The sequence below is a fragment of the Argiope bruennichi genome, chromosome 3 (genome assembly GCF_947563725.1).
Source record: "Argiope bruennichi chromosome 3, qqArgBrue1.1, whole genome shotgun sequence".
Lineage (NCBI taxonomy): Eukaryota > Metazoa > Arthropoda > Arachnida > Araneae > Araneidae > Argiope > Argiope bruennichi.
The window spans coordinates 102,602,535-102,619,763 of NC_079153.1; the positions used below are offsets into that span (position 1 = coordinate 102,602,535).

Consider the following 17,229-nt stretch of genomic DNA (forward strand, 5'->3'; position numbering starts at 1 on the left):
AACTAACTTATAATTGCATTACATAGCCGGTGTTGCTCAGGATTAAAATTCTTTTTAATTTTTATTCTGATTTTCTGATTAAAATCAGAAGATTAGTTGAACCAAATGATTTTTAAAATTCTTAGATTGCAAAATTAATATTTGTTGTATTAGTGATGTGAAATTAGTTTATAACTCCTGAAGTACAAAAAAAGAATGTTTTCTTTTTCTTTGGACGATTGACTTAAGCTTGTATTGTTGTGTAGTTAGGAAACAATAAAAGGAATACCAAAAGAACGGATAAAAATGAAAATAAAAAATGAAAAAAAAGTGTAGGAGTAGTTTAAGGAGTTAAAAGGCAGAAATTTTGTCTTTTTTCTAATTAATTAACTAATTCATTAATTTTTATACCGTTAAAAGTTGACAGTACTTTTCCTAAATATGTTTACATAATTACTAACTATTACTTAGATAAATTGTTATGTTAGACTATTTACTTAGGAGGAGATGTGAAAATACAAACTTAGCCTCAATGATTTTTATTTTTACCAAGATAAATATGTTATATATATATATATATATATATATATATATATATATATATATATATATATATATATATATATATATATATATATATATATATAAATGATTCAAGATGTTATTCTAGCCGATCTTATCTTGAAATTAGGTCTTCATGTTTTTAATTTTAATCTCACTTGAAAAATTATTGTAAAAAAGAAAAAAAAAAGAGATTCCAAGTATTTAGAAGAATTAAGCATCTACATCTTCAGAAATATCGACTATCTTAAAGAAACAAAGATTTGTTCATAACCTTAAAAATAATAGGATTTTAAATACACGTGTACTAAAATTATTTTTTAAAAAGTGTATTTTTTTTTCTTCGGGGACACTCTAATCAAAGATAGATTTCGCCTTTTCTCATTGTTAAAAAAAAAAAAAAAAAGAACTTGACGACACTATCAATCTCTAAACTTACAAAGCTTTATGACATAATTAAATAGTTTTACATTCATAAAACTCATGTCGAAAAACATGATGATCATCATTATACATACAAGTTTCATAAAAAGAAGGAAAGTTCATTGTTGCTGGATTAGTAATCAAAACAGAAGTTCAACGTGATAATTTTACGGATATACTTCGAAATAACTTTTAAGGTTTGCTTTTCTAATTATTTTGAAATTTATAAAGATTTCAAACTTTATTTCTAAAAATAAACATGTAAAGGTGTAAATCAAAGTATGAAACATTAGAAAATATAAAAGAAATAATTTGAACTATTACTTTTAAAAATTAAGAATGTAATTCAAGAATTTATTTTAAAACTGTAGTTCAACTCCAACTTTTAGTATGATTTACAAAGTATGCTAAAGTATGCATTTCAAAGTATACAAAAATATGACAAAATATTCTGTCATATTTTTGTATACTTTGCAATGTTTGCTTTAAATTTGAATTTCAATACATCTAAAATGAATATACCAAAATACTAAATCTATCAGATAATAGTTTAACTAAATGTCAGGCACAGTATTCTAAACTGTATCGAAAAGGAATATTCCATGAATTCCTTTAATCTTCAGAAATATTCAATGAAGGAATGTTTTCTGAAATATTCCGAAAAGATTCTTTTCTAGGAAAGTAGATTTATTTTTCCTCTTTTGGAAAATCAGGAAGGCTTTCAAAGAGGGGGTGGGAAAATGTGGCATTTTCATATAAGAATAAAGGCTTTCCATCTATGTTATCGGTCTAAAAGAGGCAGCATACTTAACGTCATTCAGCCACTTGACATTTCAGGGTTTCCTGTCGAGTGTAACTTATTCGAAGGGTATCCTGTCAGTAAAATCGATTATGCTCTTGTAAACCACTCTCAGTTTGAGGCGATATTTTTAAATATTTATGAAAATATTCCAGAAAAAGGGTTCTATGTATAGATAAATCAGTTTAATGTTTATTTAGAAGAGGCTGGAATTTTAATATAATACATTTTGGTTGGTATTTTAAAACGTAGTCTCTTATTTTCGAAAACTGCATCATCATCTCTTGATGCATTTCTAACAAAATTATTGGAACAAAATTTTCACCATATATGGATTTTCATTCAATGCAGTTGCTTACAAGAAACACGACTTAAACATCGTTATTGACATAAGTATTTCATGTTGATTTTACAGATACATAAGGATCCCAGAATAATAGTTCTTGGCAATTAGTTGAAATATCTTGAATTGTTTTTAAAAAATAAGAAATAACTATCAGCATTGTTTTCTAAATTTAAACAAAATATTGGATACCATTTTCTGATATAATTTATATTTCAGGCTTTAGATAAACATACATTTTTGGGTGACGTAATTTTGAGGATGGAAATATAATTTACTGATGCTTGCATATTAAAGATAATTTTCAAAATTAATGAATAATTGGCTTAAAATTAAATAATAACAGTAATAATAATTGTTTCTGCCGATATATAGCAATGCTGAAAATAATATTAATTCATCTAAGTTCATTTTGGATATTTTTTGAGAAAATATAAAATCAGTATTGGAATTACGAGGTGATGGATAAATATAGCTAATAATTGTAGAATATTTTTTAAAAGTTCACTCTGTGTATAATTCAGCGACGAAACTTTGTACTGTTGTTGTTTCTTATTGCACTTGTCATAGACAACAGGCTGAGGAAGTCAGTGACTTTAAGCCGAGAGAGCGTCTCTTGTTTTTTAGTAGCTCCATCTAGAGCCAAGAGTAGGTCTTAGCTACTCATCTACTCATGCGTCACAACCCTTTTTATGAGGCATTTACTTTTTTCATGCATTTCATTCACTCATCTGCAGATCAAAATTTTGACCTGAATCAGAGAACGACCACCTCTGAATCAGTACACCCAGAGGTATTGTCTCCACATGGAGGACTTTGTGGCCACAGCAGTTTTATACGTGCACCAGCCATCACATACATAGGGAGTCTTCGGCTGGCGGAGTTCGAACTCATATCCCAAGGGATGTGAATACAACGGCCCAAGCTACGCATATACTGTTTATATTCATGATGAAAAAGTTATCATGCTATATTGTAAATATATATTTTAAAGATTCTGTAAATCATCATCCTTAGCAAAAGAAGTATTCATTTAAACAACTAATTTTAATTTTATCAATCTCGTAGAGTTAGGAAATATAGTTGAACTAAAGATTTTTTTTAATAAATCAGTAATTTGTTAGGATCATTTCACATTCATAGCTGAATATCAATTTATTTTTTTCTGTTAGAGTTGAAGAAATGTTAAAATCATCAAACCTATAAAAAAAGTAAATAAAATGTATTATTCAAACAGGATTACTATTCAAGCATGACTGGAATCAAAGACTAGAAACAGGAAATTAAAATAAAATCATAGGATGAAATAAAATTAAGGACAATGCTTTATCTTACGATACATCTGGCAATGCGCCTAAACCTGGGAAACGACTTATGATTCATCACAACTGTGCAGCTATAAGAAATTAAATTACGAAATTGTATCTTCTGATATATCTGGCAATGTTCCTCTGCCTGATGTGCGGATTATGATTCATAACAACTGCACAGTAAAAAGAGGGTAAAATTGAAAATTTTGCAGATAATCATTTGGGTATTTTACTATCGAAATTGTAGTATTTTGTTACCATTTCCTTTCCCTTTAAGCATTGATTAATACTTATTTAAACTATAGTATTAAAGTATCGAAGTAATTAGCTGCAGGTACTAAGAAAAATACGTTATGTATACAGGAAAATAACCAGCAGAAGTTGTCTTGCCTAAATTTTCTAGCATAATCTCAAATAAAATTCTTATCCCTCGTTCTTTATATAAATTATTGACCCTTGGATAAGGCAGCACATGGTTTGAATGGATTAATATTAGTTATAAAATATTGATTTTTTTCAGAATTTTTCTGAATTTATTATGCAAATTCGTGTTTTAGATAGCGTTTTTCTTAAACGATTGTAGCCAAAAGTAGACACAAAATTACAGTCAGATAACAAACCAAAGATTACAAGATTACATACAGGACTCCGAATTGCATTGATAAGATCGTTACGTTTTCATTCACCCAAAAATATAGACCAATGGAAGGTCAATTTTTTAATAGTTTAGGTTTCAAATTTAATAAGATTCTATATATCGGTTGCTAAACCTGTACACTAAAATTTATTTATCTAGCTCTTCACGTTTTGAGTTATCGAGCTCACTTGTATTTCAACAATCAAACTCGTTCAACAGATTCTGTCCGAAATTTGCAGAAACCTACAAATTAAGTCAAAAACTCATATTCCAAATTTCATCCGTCAAACTCAAAGCGATTTTGAGCTATCAACTCCAGGTGCTCTGAATTGGGAGATTCATCAAAATCTTGAGTTCGGATCTTTCGACGATTATAATACTTTTATTATAATTCACATACAAGAAAGTAAAAGTTGGGAAAAACAGTAAAGAAAGCAACTAAAAACAGTAAAGCAAGTAACTAAAAACAGTAAAGAAAGCAACTAAAAACAGTAAAGAAAGCAACTAAAAACAGTAAAGCAAGTAACTAAAAACAGTAAAGAAAGTAACTAAAAACAGTAAAGCAAGTAACTAAAAACAGTAAAGCAAGTAACTAAAAACAGTAAAGCAAGTAACTAAAAACAGTAAAGAAAGCAACTAAAAACAGTAAAGAAAGCAACTAAAAACAGTAAAGAAAGTAACTAAAAACAGTAAAGAAAGTAACTAAAAACAGTAAAGAAAGTAAATTGGTAGAACTTGCAAGATATTTTTGAAATTTTAAAGTGGATTAAGAATTTTTCTGTTAATAATATTTTTTGGAAATTATTGTGAAAAGCACCAAACCTTGTCTGGCCGAAATTTAGTGCTCTAAAATGAACAAATTGCCCTATAGAGTATCGAAAGACTCGCAGACAGAAATACGTAAACATTCATTCTCTTTCATTATTAACACAGATTCTTAAAAAAAGAAGAGTTATTTTTCTTTTTTCTTCCCAGAAAGTCCAAGTAGATATTGTATCTATGTCATTAGCATTGCACTTATATATATATATATATATATATATATATATAATGTATTTTTTTTCTAAAAGTAGCAGATATTTAATGGAAGAAAGTAGTTTAAAATTCTCCCAACTATCTTAAATGCATATAGCATTTATGTCAAAGAACTACTCTGAAAACTGATTTCTAAGAGGAAAATTTTAAGAAAAAGATAAAAAAGAATTTCCTTAGAATGAACTTATGAATGCTGCATGTATAAGCTTAAGAATATAATGATGGAAAAAAGTTCTCAAATCTGTAATCTAGATTCTTCTTTACTACTCATTTGATTGAGTCGTTATTGATAAAAGAAGTTCGAATTTCATAAAAGTTAAAGGACACAGTTCAAAAATTATTTATGGCAGTGTGAAGGATTCCAAAAAATTTTAGTTCTTCATAGTATAATTGCGATGATTTCGATACAATTAGAAGAAAAATTTTTCTATAACTTTCTATATAGATCGTTATTTATAGTATTGTGTTTCTCTAAAAAACAGAAGGAGAATCTACAAAAGCTTATAATGTTAAATTATACTATTGTATATTGCAAATACATACGTAAAGTATGGATTATTCTTATTTCAATAACTAAAGCTAAATCGCGTTATATATTATTTGGTTTAAAATTAATATGCTTAGCAAATACATTTTTTGGCAGTCAGATTATTTGTAATATATCAAATATATTTTACTTTTCAACAACAAATAAGAAACATGAGTACCCTCTACTGCATTTTCTTAAACATGCATAAATAGCAATTGCATAAAAATATGGTTAAAATTGTTTTATTCAGAATTCTAAGAGGTTAGTTTGTTTTGTATTAGAAATTATTTATATCTAATACCTTATGTATATTTAATGAGTGATAAAAATAATTTTGATTTTTAAGTTATATATTGATTAAAGATGATTAATTATCAATTACATATTATTACATTAAAGTTTAGTTTCATATGGAAATGGTATCAAATCGTTTGCAGAATAATCTATAAAAACAATTTCATGATGAATTCTCAAATTTTGTGTTCTCTAAATTATATAAGTATATAAAGCTTTGGTTTGTTGATTTTGTTTTGGCGAAAGAGCCATATTTTTGCAAAGTTGCTCCAAACCAGGTTATAATTATAAAACAATTACACCCTGAAAAAATTAAACTGTTAAATTTCATGAAACGAAAAAACAAGTAAATTATTAATTTGACAGATAAAATTTTTGAATTAAGTTTTTTCCTCTCTAAGAATCTTAAATTATCTTGCAAAAGATGCAAAGCAAAAAAAAAGTGTTGACTTAAAATCTTTTTCACGTTATAATCTTGCAAAATGGATGCAATTTCAACATTTAAGTTCTGTTAATAATTTTGGTTCAAAGTTTTGATTCTTTGTAATTTAAAGCATTTCTTCGATATGTAGTTAATATTAAATTATTAGATACATAGATTAGATTAATATTGGATAGGAAATCAAATCTGTTATTGTTCTTTGTATGATGAATAATAATATGACGAATTATCATGCAGTATTTAAGTTATCGTTGCATTTTATTATTCTTAATTTTATATTTCTTTCCTCTCAATTTTTATAGTTCTTAATTGGATACTGATTTTTATCATTTTATTATTTGTTACATACTATTATATATAGTTGTTTGACACATAATTATAATTTTATGTGTGTTTTTTACTTTATACTAGTTGTAACTCCTTTTATTTATTTTGTGATTTTTTTAATATTTTGTTTGCAATTGCTGAATGTCTTTAAATTTTTCTTAATTATTATTGTGTCACGTTCTAAATATTTTTCTTTATTATATTACTGCACTTAGAAAAATAAAATCGTCTATTTCATTTTTTGAAACAATGTATTATTAGTTGAAACAACTTTTTTTCATTTTATTGAATAGTATTGTTTCAATCCTGTATTTGACTGCATGGTGAAATGTGACATTGGAGAAGGGCCTGTCATCGGTCGCTCTAAAAATGGACATCTTGAAATATTATTATTTCGATGATCTACAAGACATAACCTTTGTAACAGCTGGTGATAAATTCGAATATATATTTCAATAAGAATGCTGCAACGAACAAATATACTTGTTTTAAATTATTTCTTCCTATTTTCATATGAATTTAATCCTACTTTCATATACATTTCAAAATGAATAATGTATTAATATTTTAAATTTTATAATCCATTGTAATTTTTAGGATATCTATAGGATATTTTTATTTTATGTCATTTATCATTTATGTGAAATAAACAAAAAATATAGAAAGTGCCTGTAATATAAAATATTCAATAAATTAATATTTCAATCAAATTATAATTATTTTAATGTTATATAAATCACAAATTAATATTCATATCATAATATATGAATTATTCATTTATATATTATGATAAATATTGTAATTTTAGCAGTAAATTTTATATAAAAACTTATTTAATTGAAAATGGAAATGCAAAATAGATTTAAAAATAATGCGTTGAATATTTTCTAATAATATTTAACAGACATTGTAAATATAGAATTATTGTTATGCTAAATGAGCAACGATTCCCAAACATTTATATTTTTAATTTTATATATGATTGCTATCAATAAGAAAAATATTATTTCTTTGAAAAAAAAAGAAAAAAAAGAATGATTTTAAGCTATATTGCATGATATATTTTTGAAAATATCTTTTCTATAAAAAAAAAGATAATTTTTAAACTCTCATAAATATTAAATGTAAAAATTGAAAGAAAAGTTCAATTTGTGAAATCATAAAAGAAACCCAGAAAATAGGAGAACTTTTTGCTTTGTCTACGAGCCAAATGTCAAATTAAAATTACATTAGCGCAATTCAATGCAAAATTTTAATTTCACAAAACGAATTTATAGAATAAATAATCATGATATGTTTTTACATTTTACCTATATATTTCCCTTTAATTAAAATTTGTAATTTTATTTTTTTGAATTTAAATGAAAAAGATTTGACATTTGAATTCCATTTCCAATACAAGAAAACCTGCTGCTCATTTTGTTACACATATTATTATTATAAAATTTCCAGAATCTTCAATTTATTTAAATAGCATCAATATCTAAAATATATAAATAGTAGTTTCGCAGAATTAATTTAAAAATTGATTTGAATCTCTTCCTCCCCAAAAAATGGCTTCAATTCAATAGATTGTATTCTCGTTATAATACATATTACTTTTGCAATTTCTTCAAAAGGCGAATAGATTAAATCACTGATATGTTCCTGCATATTATTCAAAACCCTAATGTAACTCTAATGATAATGACATAATCTTAACACTTTCCAGCTCATTAACTTTGAGAAATCCTAAACACAAGTAACTTAGATTCCTCTTTTTTTTTCTCCCAAGATCGTTAATTTCTAAAGCGAAAAAGGTCTTAAATATCGCATTTTCACATTAAAAAAAGTGAAAGAAGATCTTCACTTCTTAGATCCAAGAAAAAGTTATCGATCTTCTTATTTAATTACAGTTTATCTGAGAAAAATCTTAAACTGTTTATCCTTTCAAGTTCTTAGCATTATACATTTTCACCAGTGCATGTTGGTGATTGTCGACTTACACCAGTGATAGTTGGAATATATAAGAATATTATAAAATATCCGGCCTTTCACCGAGATATTTGGTATATGTCACATATAATATTATAAAATAGAATCACATATACTATGTGACTATATTTTATTATATTCTTATATATTCGAACTATCACTGGTATATGTCGACAATCGCTGACATGCTCTGGTAGAGGTCGAAACGAGATGCTTATGTCCACGGAGAGGCGGCACGACTGTGTGAAGTTCCTGATGTCGACCGTGGTCGTAGAGATGCCCGAAATGTGTTGGCAATTATTGTTGGAATAGAAGACTCCGTACTGATATAAATTAAACAAAAATGGTACCCTCAAGTCGCTTTATACCCGTAATCAGTTTGTAATTTGTGAAGAAAAGTTACTTTCCTTAGATGTGATTTCCTCTCAAGAAATGCCGCTGAGAGAAGCCACAACAGCTAATTCGAGAAGCGGAGGGGAAGGCTATACACACTGTCATAGCAAAACGAAATGTTTCACTACTAAATGCAGTTGTAAAAACGAGGGACTCTTGTGCAAATCAAAGCGCCATAACAATTTAAATTGTTATAAGAAATAAGATAGAATAGCGTCAATCAATGTTTAATACTATAGCTTTAAGTTTAATAGTTTAATTACTATAGTTTTTTTAAGTTTAATTACTATAGTTTTTTTTAAGTTTAATTACTATAGTTTTTTTAAGTTTAATTACTATAGTTTTTTTAAGTGTAATTACTATAGTTTTTTTTAAAGTTTAATTACTATAGCTTTTTTAAGTTTAATTACTATAGCTTTCTTCGATTTTGATGTATATAATTTATAATATGTTTTAATAATAAAGTATGTTTTAAAAACGTAGCAAAGATTTTTTTGCCAACATTCACCATCAGAGCATGGTGATTGTCGAACATAAACCGGTGATATTCCGAATATAGAAGAATATAATAAAATATGTGGTCATTCACCGAGGTATTTGGTATATGTTGACATCCATAGTGAGTGTTGACATTCTCCAGATTCGGTCTTTCACGATTACATATGTACAATATTTTGAAGAATTTTACTAATGTAATACGTCAATTTAAATTAATTTGAATTATCATTTCTATTAGTTTTTGCAACTTGATAAAATATTTTGAGGTAGATTTCAGTAGATGAAAATTTATTTATTCTGTTATATTGAGGAGAAATATAGTAATGGACGTATGAATTCTCTATATATTGTAGAAAAAATCTTCTATTTCAAAATATTAAAAAAAAACATATATATACCTGGAAATTTACAATAAATATAAATAAAAATTATTAATAAATGCTTTCAGTTCTCTATAAAAATCTTTACCTGCAATATGTTTTAAATACATTTTACTGGGTTTTTTTTCAAGTATTTAATTTACAATTAAGCGAATATTTTAATAAATATCTAAAAAAGGAATTCATAAACTCAACCAAGAAATTCTCACTTTTTACTTTTTAATTAATGTACTAAAGCCCTGAAAGTAAATTAAAGGATTGTTTTCAATCACGCAAACCTCTTTTTTCTTTTTAGTTATATAAAATTTAGTATAATTAAAGAAAAATTTAAAAAATAATCATAAATTATATGGCCATTTACTGAAATTTTCATTGCAATAAATGATTTTCGGAATTACAACAGTAGTGTATTACTGATAATAATTTTATTTTATTATTTTTTTTAAATCATGAATAAAGCTCGTATAATTAATTTTATTGTTAAATATCAGCAATTTAAGTTAATTACATTGGTAAGCATTATAATTGTAGTTACAAAAATATATAAACTAAAATTTAATATCATGTCATTAAAGAAACATTAATTCATTTGAAAAAAACAAATGAAATTTTTTTAAATTTAATATTTCTGAGCATTTGTTTATATTTTTAAAATTAAAAAAAAATCAATTTTTGAAAATTAAATATATTCTATTATAATTGCTTTTCTTTAATTTTGCTTATCAGAAAAACAAAAGAGAATGTAATCGTAAATAATTTTATCTTATACTAAATTTAATAAAAATTATATTCAAAATATAGTTACAAGAAGAATCATAAAAATTATAATTTATCACTTTACACCAATTTTTAGCGTTGAAAAATTTGAGTTTCAAACCACGTTTATATAAAAACAGTCTTTAAAGTAAAATATCAAAGAGACAGTATATGTTTGCAATTATATACATCTAATAATTTCGTAATTTATTAATGGGTTACATGGCGGTCATTCATATTACATTATTTTAACCGCTTGGGACTGATATATATGAGCAGAATCAAGTTATAAATATTTTATACGAATTTTGCATATTCTCATTAAATATTTTCAATTTATTTTCGTAAAGTAATTCAAAATGAGGAACAGAAAATATATTTGAATACTTGCCATTTTCTTTGCAGAGGAGTTCTGACAGGTTAATTTTCTTTTGTAGATCCTAAAATATGAAAAATATTTAATAAATAACTATTTTTTGCACAGTAAAATCGTGAAAATTATTTATACATTAAATAAAAAATATTCTTAATTATTTGATATATGTGGTTTGAAGAAAATTTAACAGGACAATTAATGTCCAATATTTATGACAGATCGATTTGTATGTTCTTATATTATGCAGCATGTTTTTCTGTTATAAGATAAGAACTCAAAAAATCACAAAATATTTACAATTTTAATTAGTTCCCGGTGCCGTAATGCTGATGGACATTTACAATTTTTCTGTATTTGTAAAAATTAAGACATCGCACCAAAAAGTAAAATTCTTTTATACGAAATCTCTTGAATAATCAAAACCTTCAGTCAATCCTAGCGATCTGAAGTAAAAGTATATATTGCAATAATTAAATAAGAAAGAAAGTGATAAAGGTAAACCTTATTTTGAAAGATGGGTAATTTAATTTACAGAACCGTCCTGCCTTTTTCTACTGACTATGGAAATTCCTTTCTAAAGGTTTAAAATATCGCTAATTAAGGAAAAGTTAATTGGAAACAGGATATTTCCTTCAACCACAGTCTTTAGGGAACTGACTTGATTTACAGAAGCCCTTGATATTTTAAAATGATGTATTGATTTCAGGTTCACATAGATTAGCTAATGAGAAATCTAGAAGTAAGAAACTAGATATTTTTTCGTTTTTATAAATATATGGAAATTTAATTACGCTTGCAATAGAAATTTCTAAAAATATAATATTTTCGAATTATACTAATTCCAACAAAGGTTCTTTATTTTCTAAATAAGTAGAAAATTTGCTTAATAGTTTTATATAAGCATCTTGAAGTCTGTCGAGAATGCAGAAGTTAATTGAAAAGAAAATGCTTTTCTAGCAAACATCTTCTAGGGATGGCTTGCTTTATTTAAATAGTTGACATTTCATAATTCAATTATTCATTTTTAGTTTTGCACAAATTAGCTACTTAGATTATTTGTTTTCAAAAAAAATATTGTTTATCTTTTTTTAAAATAATTCATAATATCATTTCTAACGAAAATTAAGTATTAATTGAAGTGAAATTATTAATAATTATATTATTATCAGAATATCTAAATAAAATATTTGAACTCAATCATAAAATCTTTAAATATATTTCCTAAAAGAAATATGCAGGATGCGCCAAAAAGTTTGAAACACGATTTAATTCTTTACTTATTAGAGATAAATGGGTAGGGTAAATTTCAAAGTAGGCAAAATAAGGTATGAAATCAGACCATATTTATAAAATTTTGCTTCTCATTAATATTCCAAAAATTATACTTTTTTATAACCTTTATGTGACTTTTTAGAAATGCGAAGTTAATCACTTAATCACTTAGTTATTTAATTTTTGATGAACATTTAATTATATTATATATATATATATATATATATATATATTAAAATATTTTGAAATTTCTTTTTTTAAAGTGCTTCTTTCATTAATTATAAATTTTCGATAAATTAGGTTTAAAAGGATTTTGTGTCTTCCATTTTGAATTCCTCTCAAAAGATAAGAACCACTGCTCACAACCTTCTTTACTCAGACCACTATTTCATAAGTAACTGAAAACAGCATTTCATCATGCTGTTTCTTTCTTAACGCATCCATCTTTGCAACGCGTTAAGTTGAGTTTATAAATTCTCAATTTCTTTACTAATTTCGCTTCATCAGTTATGACAGTGTCACACCTATTCATTTTATATTTCGGTAATCCTTATGCTTATCAAATCTATTTAACCCACTTGAATTCGGGTATCGAAAATTGTACCAGTTCATAGTACTGTCATTAGGTTTGACTCGACGTTTAATAATAGGAGTAAAATGATAAAAATTTATAAAAACTAGCTTAGTATACAAACAGTAAGAATCAGAGTTACTGCAGGAGCTAATTATTATTTTTTAGAAAGATTGATTAGCATATAGAAGATTGATCATATATTATTCTTATTATATATTATTTCTATATCTTATTAATTATTATATTATATAGAAAAATTGATAATACTTTAATTTTTGAAAAAAAACATAAGAAATTTTGAATTCTGCTAATGGGAGATTGCAATTTTATTTATTATAATTCTTTCTTTTCTTATTATAATTTTTCTTTCTATGTGCACTTGAACTGGGTTTTGAAATATTGGCTGTTTTAATCTAATATTCTACATTCTTTTACATAAATTAAAAATAAAAAATAGAATTCTAAAATATATTCCAAATCTGACATTACTTTGAAATATATTTTTTTAAATAAATAACTACGAAATATAAGAGCATGATCTATCATTTATTTGTGCAATGCGAGCTATATTTATATTTTTAAATTAATGATATACAACTGGAAAATACTGCACTTTATAGTAAATTGAATAAAACAATTTTCCAGAACACTAACGCATTATTTTTTCGGAGATACTATGTATTTGCGTCAGAAAATACCAAATGAAAGATTATGAAGCCTTTATGGAGAAGATGAACTAATAACTTCTTATTTATTTAGTAATGTTTTCTATAGGTACTAGTAACGGGAACAATACAATATGTATTAATGTAACTGGAAAAATAGAAACAAAGATTTTTCAAAACGTATGCCTTTTTTTTTTCAAAATACGATTAAATACGCTTAGGATATATCGTATCATTTCAAAATACTATAAATGTTTCTAAATTTGAAATACTAACAAAGAACATGAATAATATAATTGTATTTCTTCTGCTTTAATAAACATTTTAAAACGGCAATATGATTCAAGATCCGAAAAGCGGTTAAAATAAACGTAATCTTCCCACACTATTAATAGCAATAAAATGTTCTTATTCTGAGAATATAGAAGAGAAATGAAAAGTTAAATCCTTACATGTATGATTCAGGGCTTAAGAAATTCTACAACGAAAGAAAATTGTATCATTCACATTCCATTCCTTTACATAAGTTATTTAAATGCTAAAAGCTTTCAAGAAAATCTCATGTATTCGATTAAAAGAATAGGATTGTAGATATTAAATAGAATAGGATTATTTTGAGCTATAAATATAACAAAGGCATTCTGTGTTTTGCTTTTCTATGAACTTAAACTTCATAGAAAATGTCAGAATACTCTTTTAATTCATATAGTTTAAAGGGTATTTTTAGAATAATAAACTTTAATATTTTATACCTACTCCTCAATTCTGGGTTGAATATAAAATTGCACTTATAAAATTGAACTGCGTCACTGGTGAAGCCCGAAGACAGGCGGAACTTATTACTCTCATGGATGGGATTTTTCCGCTACATTTTTAAAATTAAAGTTATCGCAACCTCACGTTCAAAAACTTCTTTTAATCTTCTTCCCTTTTCGGTGATTCCGCATTTCCACGAAATGGCAACGACGTGGTTCAAGATTTATTCGCAGTTTAGCTCACTTGAAGCTTGGAGCTTCAATGCTATAAATTCGATAGAATGTCAATAAATTTAATCGAAACTCTATTGTATTCTTTCATGAATAGAGGAAGGTCTTTTACTATAAAATCTTATTAAATTTAAGGAAGGTAATATATTCTTAAAGTGTCGTATTTATTTTTCGCTTCGAGACGTTCACTTTTGGTAACTTATTTAGTTTACAAATGTAAGATTCAAGTATTTAAAAATATAATTTTTTTTTTATTCTCAATGTCTAGAATTTAATGCAACATAAATGCAAAAGTAAATTGGATCCCTATGTAAATATAAAGAGTTCGTGACATAAAATGGCTCCAAACTTATTTGATTTACAATAAAAATTATTTATGTCATTTTAAAAGATTTTGCTACCTAAGTTACACGAAGTTAATTTTGTTACTTAAGGCGAATTTGATATGATTTTGTTCTTTGATATATTCAACTTTAAAACCATGCTATATAATCATAATTACGGTGTTATAGGGAAACAAGGGAAAAACTTAATTGTGTACAATGTGCAATTTTATAAATTAGATTACTTCATACATTAAAAAATAATACTTAAATAATATACAAATCATAAGAACAATAAGAAAAAATATATGTGAAATAGCGAATTCAAAAAAGTATATTCATCAGTTACAACAAATACAAACAAAACATCAAATTAATGTTCAATTAATATATCCATCATTTTTCACAATGAACTCATTATCATCTTCATGGTTTCCACAAATTTTTGCAGATGATTTGCCTTGAATCTGCAAAGTTTGAAGATTTACTTCTCGGAGAAATTCGAATTTTTCAAGCCAATAATATAGTTATTACATTTCGCGCCTTTGCTAATTGCTCTTGAAAATACGATTTGCATGTTCAGGCCGAATTCAGGCCAGGTGCAAGGTGGTAATTCGCCAATATGTAAACCAATATCCGAAAAACAGACAGAAGTGTACTTTGTAGTATTCAAAGGAGTATTGCCCTGTTGGATAATGAAGAAAGGGCGCTCAATATACTCTTATTGTGGAAGAAAATATTTTTTAAGTAGCAGTTGATAACCTACAATTTTCAAATGATTGTATACAACTACAATATCAGATTTCCCTGCTCGTCCGAATCCGGTTCATAAGTTGACTAGCAGCTGGCATTTTGAAAATTTCTCATCGGACAGATCGTGCAAGTAATATTGTCTACCATCTGGACCATCTAGCTTGAACTTCTTCTCATCGTTGAATATCACATGGCGTCAATATTCAATTAAAGACATCACTTCCTGTGCAGATTTCAAATGTTTTTCTTTGTGATTTTTTAATGCTCATCATGTAAAAAATACACAATTTCTTAGATTACTTTTTTTATTTTATAATATTATTCATCAATTTGGCTGAATTAGAATTAATGCTTTTTGTCTACCTTTTTAAATATTAATGAACCTCGTTCCCATCGCATAATTTCCTTTATCTTCTTAAAGTTTTTATTTTCAATAAATATTGTTTTTCTCTATGACAACCAGCAAAAGTATCAATTTCTAACAGCATAAAAACATCAAATATAAACTGAACTTTGAAGCGTTAAACTTTTTTCAAGCTTTTTTCCAATTCATCTCTTTGGTTTGTAAAAACATTTATAATAAAAACAAATAATGGTAGAAAATTTTCTCAATTTACAAATCCCCAAATCTAAACTACAACATTATTTGAGAAATAACAATGCGTGCAGGATTTTATTTCGCCAGAATTTATGCAGTAGGAGCTTCTTCTAAGATTTTCTATTTCTCTTACTTGAACATCCCTGAGGTTCCGACTAGAAAGCATCCAAGAAAAAGAATGGGATTCAGGAAAAGATTCGGATTCATGCTTTAAGAGTGAAATTTTTATTCGCGGAGGGTGAATTTCAATTCTCCTGTGGTCAAAAAAAAAAAAAAAAATGATTTTGTTCTTTTGCAGGAAGACCCCATTTTTCACAATGCTTCTAGTAAGCGCTTTGTTTCGGTTCTTACAGAAAGCGGAATTGACAGACAAAGTGTTCTTCCATGCGCCTCTCAACGGAAATCGAAATGTTGAGAAAAAATATTTCATTCTTTTGCGCTTTATGGAAAATTGAAATATAGTGAACATTCAAAAATTTGTTACAAAAAAACTGCTAAATTACGCAAATAGCAAATTCTAAAATTTTGATCTTTATCTTAAAAGTTTGTCTTTACTTTGTGAAATTTTAATTTTAATCCTCAATAGATTATGAATATTTACACAAATCATAAAGATTCTAATCGGAAAAGATATCATCCATAATTGCTGTTTAATGATATATTTAGATATATAAAGTAATGAAAAAATACATAAATATTTCGTTAATTCTAAAGCATAATTCAATATACATAGTTTTAAAACACTATTTCTATGAGAAATTCATCCAGGAAAAGTAATTTTAAATTAAGAAGTAATTTTAAAATATGCACATTTGAAACAAAGAATTAAGAAAAAATAGATCAATAATTATTTTAAATTTATTTAGTATGTGAATTAATGAATACGAATGTATATATGAATTTGGAATAGAAAGTAAAAATTCAGCCCAATTTGGAAACCAAAATATGTTTCAAAATATTTGACAGTAGCCAGGAACAGCTAATAATTGCGGTTTTCGTAGA

The 17,229-nt window shown here is 26.0% G+C and overlaps 1 protein-coding gene across 3 annotated transcripts in view; it reads right to left on the reverse strand.

Annotated features, from left to right (window-relative positions):
* LOC129963523 (G-protein coupled receptor dmsr-1-like) overlaps positions 1-17,229 on the reverse strand; it is a 120,247-nt gene that overhangs the window by 35,110 nt on the left and 67,908 nt on the right. The window contains exon 2 of one of the 3 annotated variants that reach the window (XR_008783985.1): positions 11,070-11,120. The exons of 1 other annotated variant lie outside the window; for it this stretch is intronic. The gene's annotated coding sequence lies outside the window, so the exon portion shown is untranslated. Of the gene's footprint in view, positions 1-11,069; positions 11,121-17,229 lie in introns of those variants that run through there. One more of the 3 variants, XR_008783986.1, reaches the window with a different exon arrangement.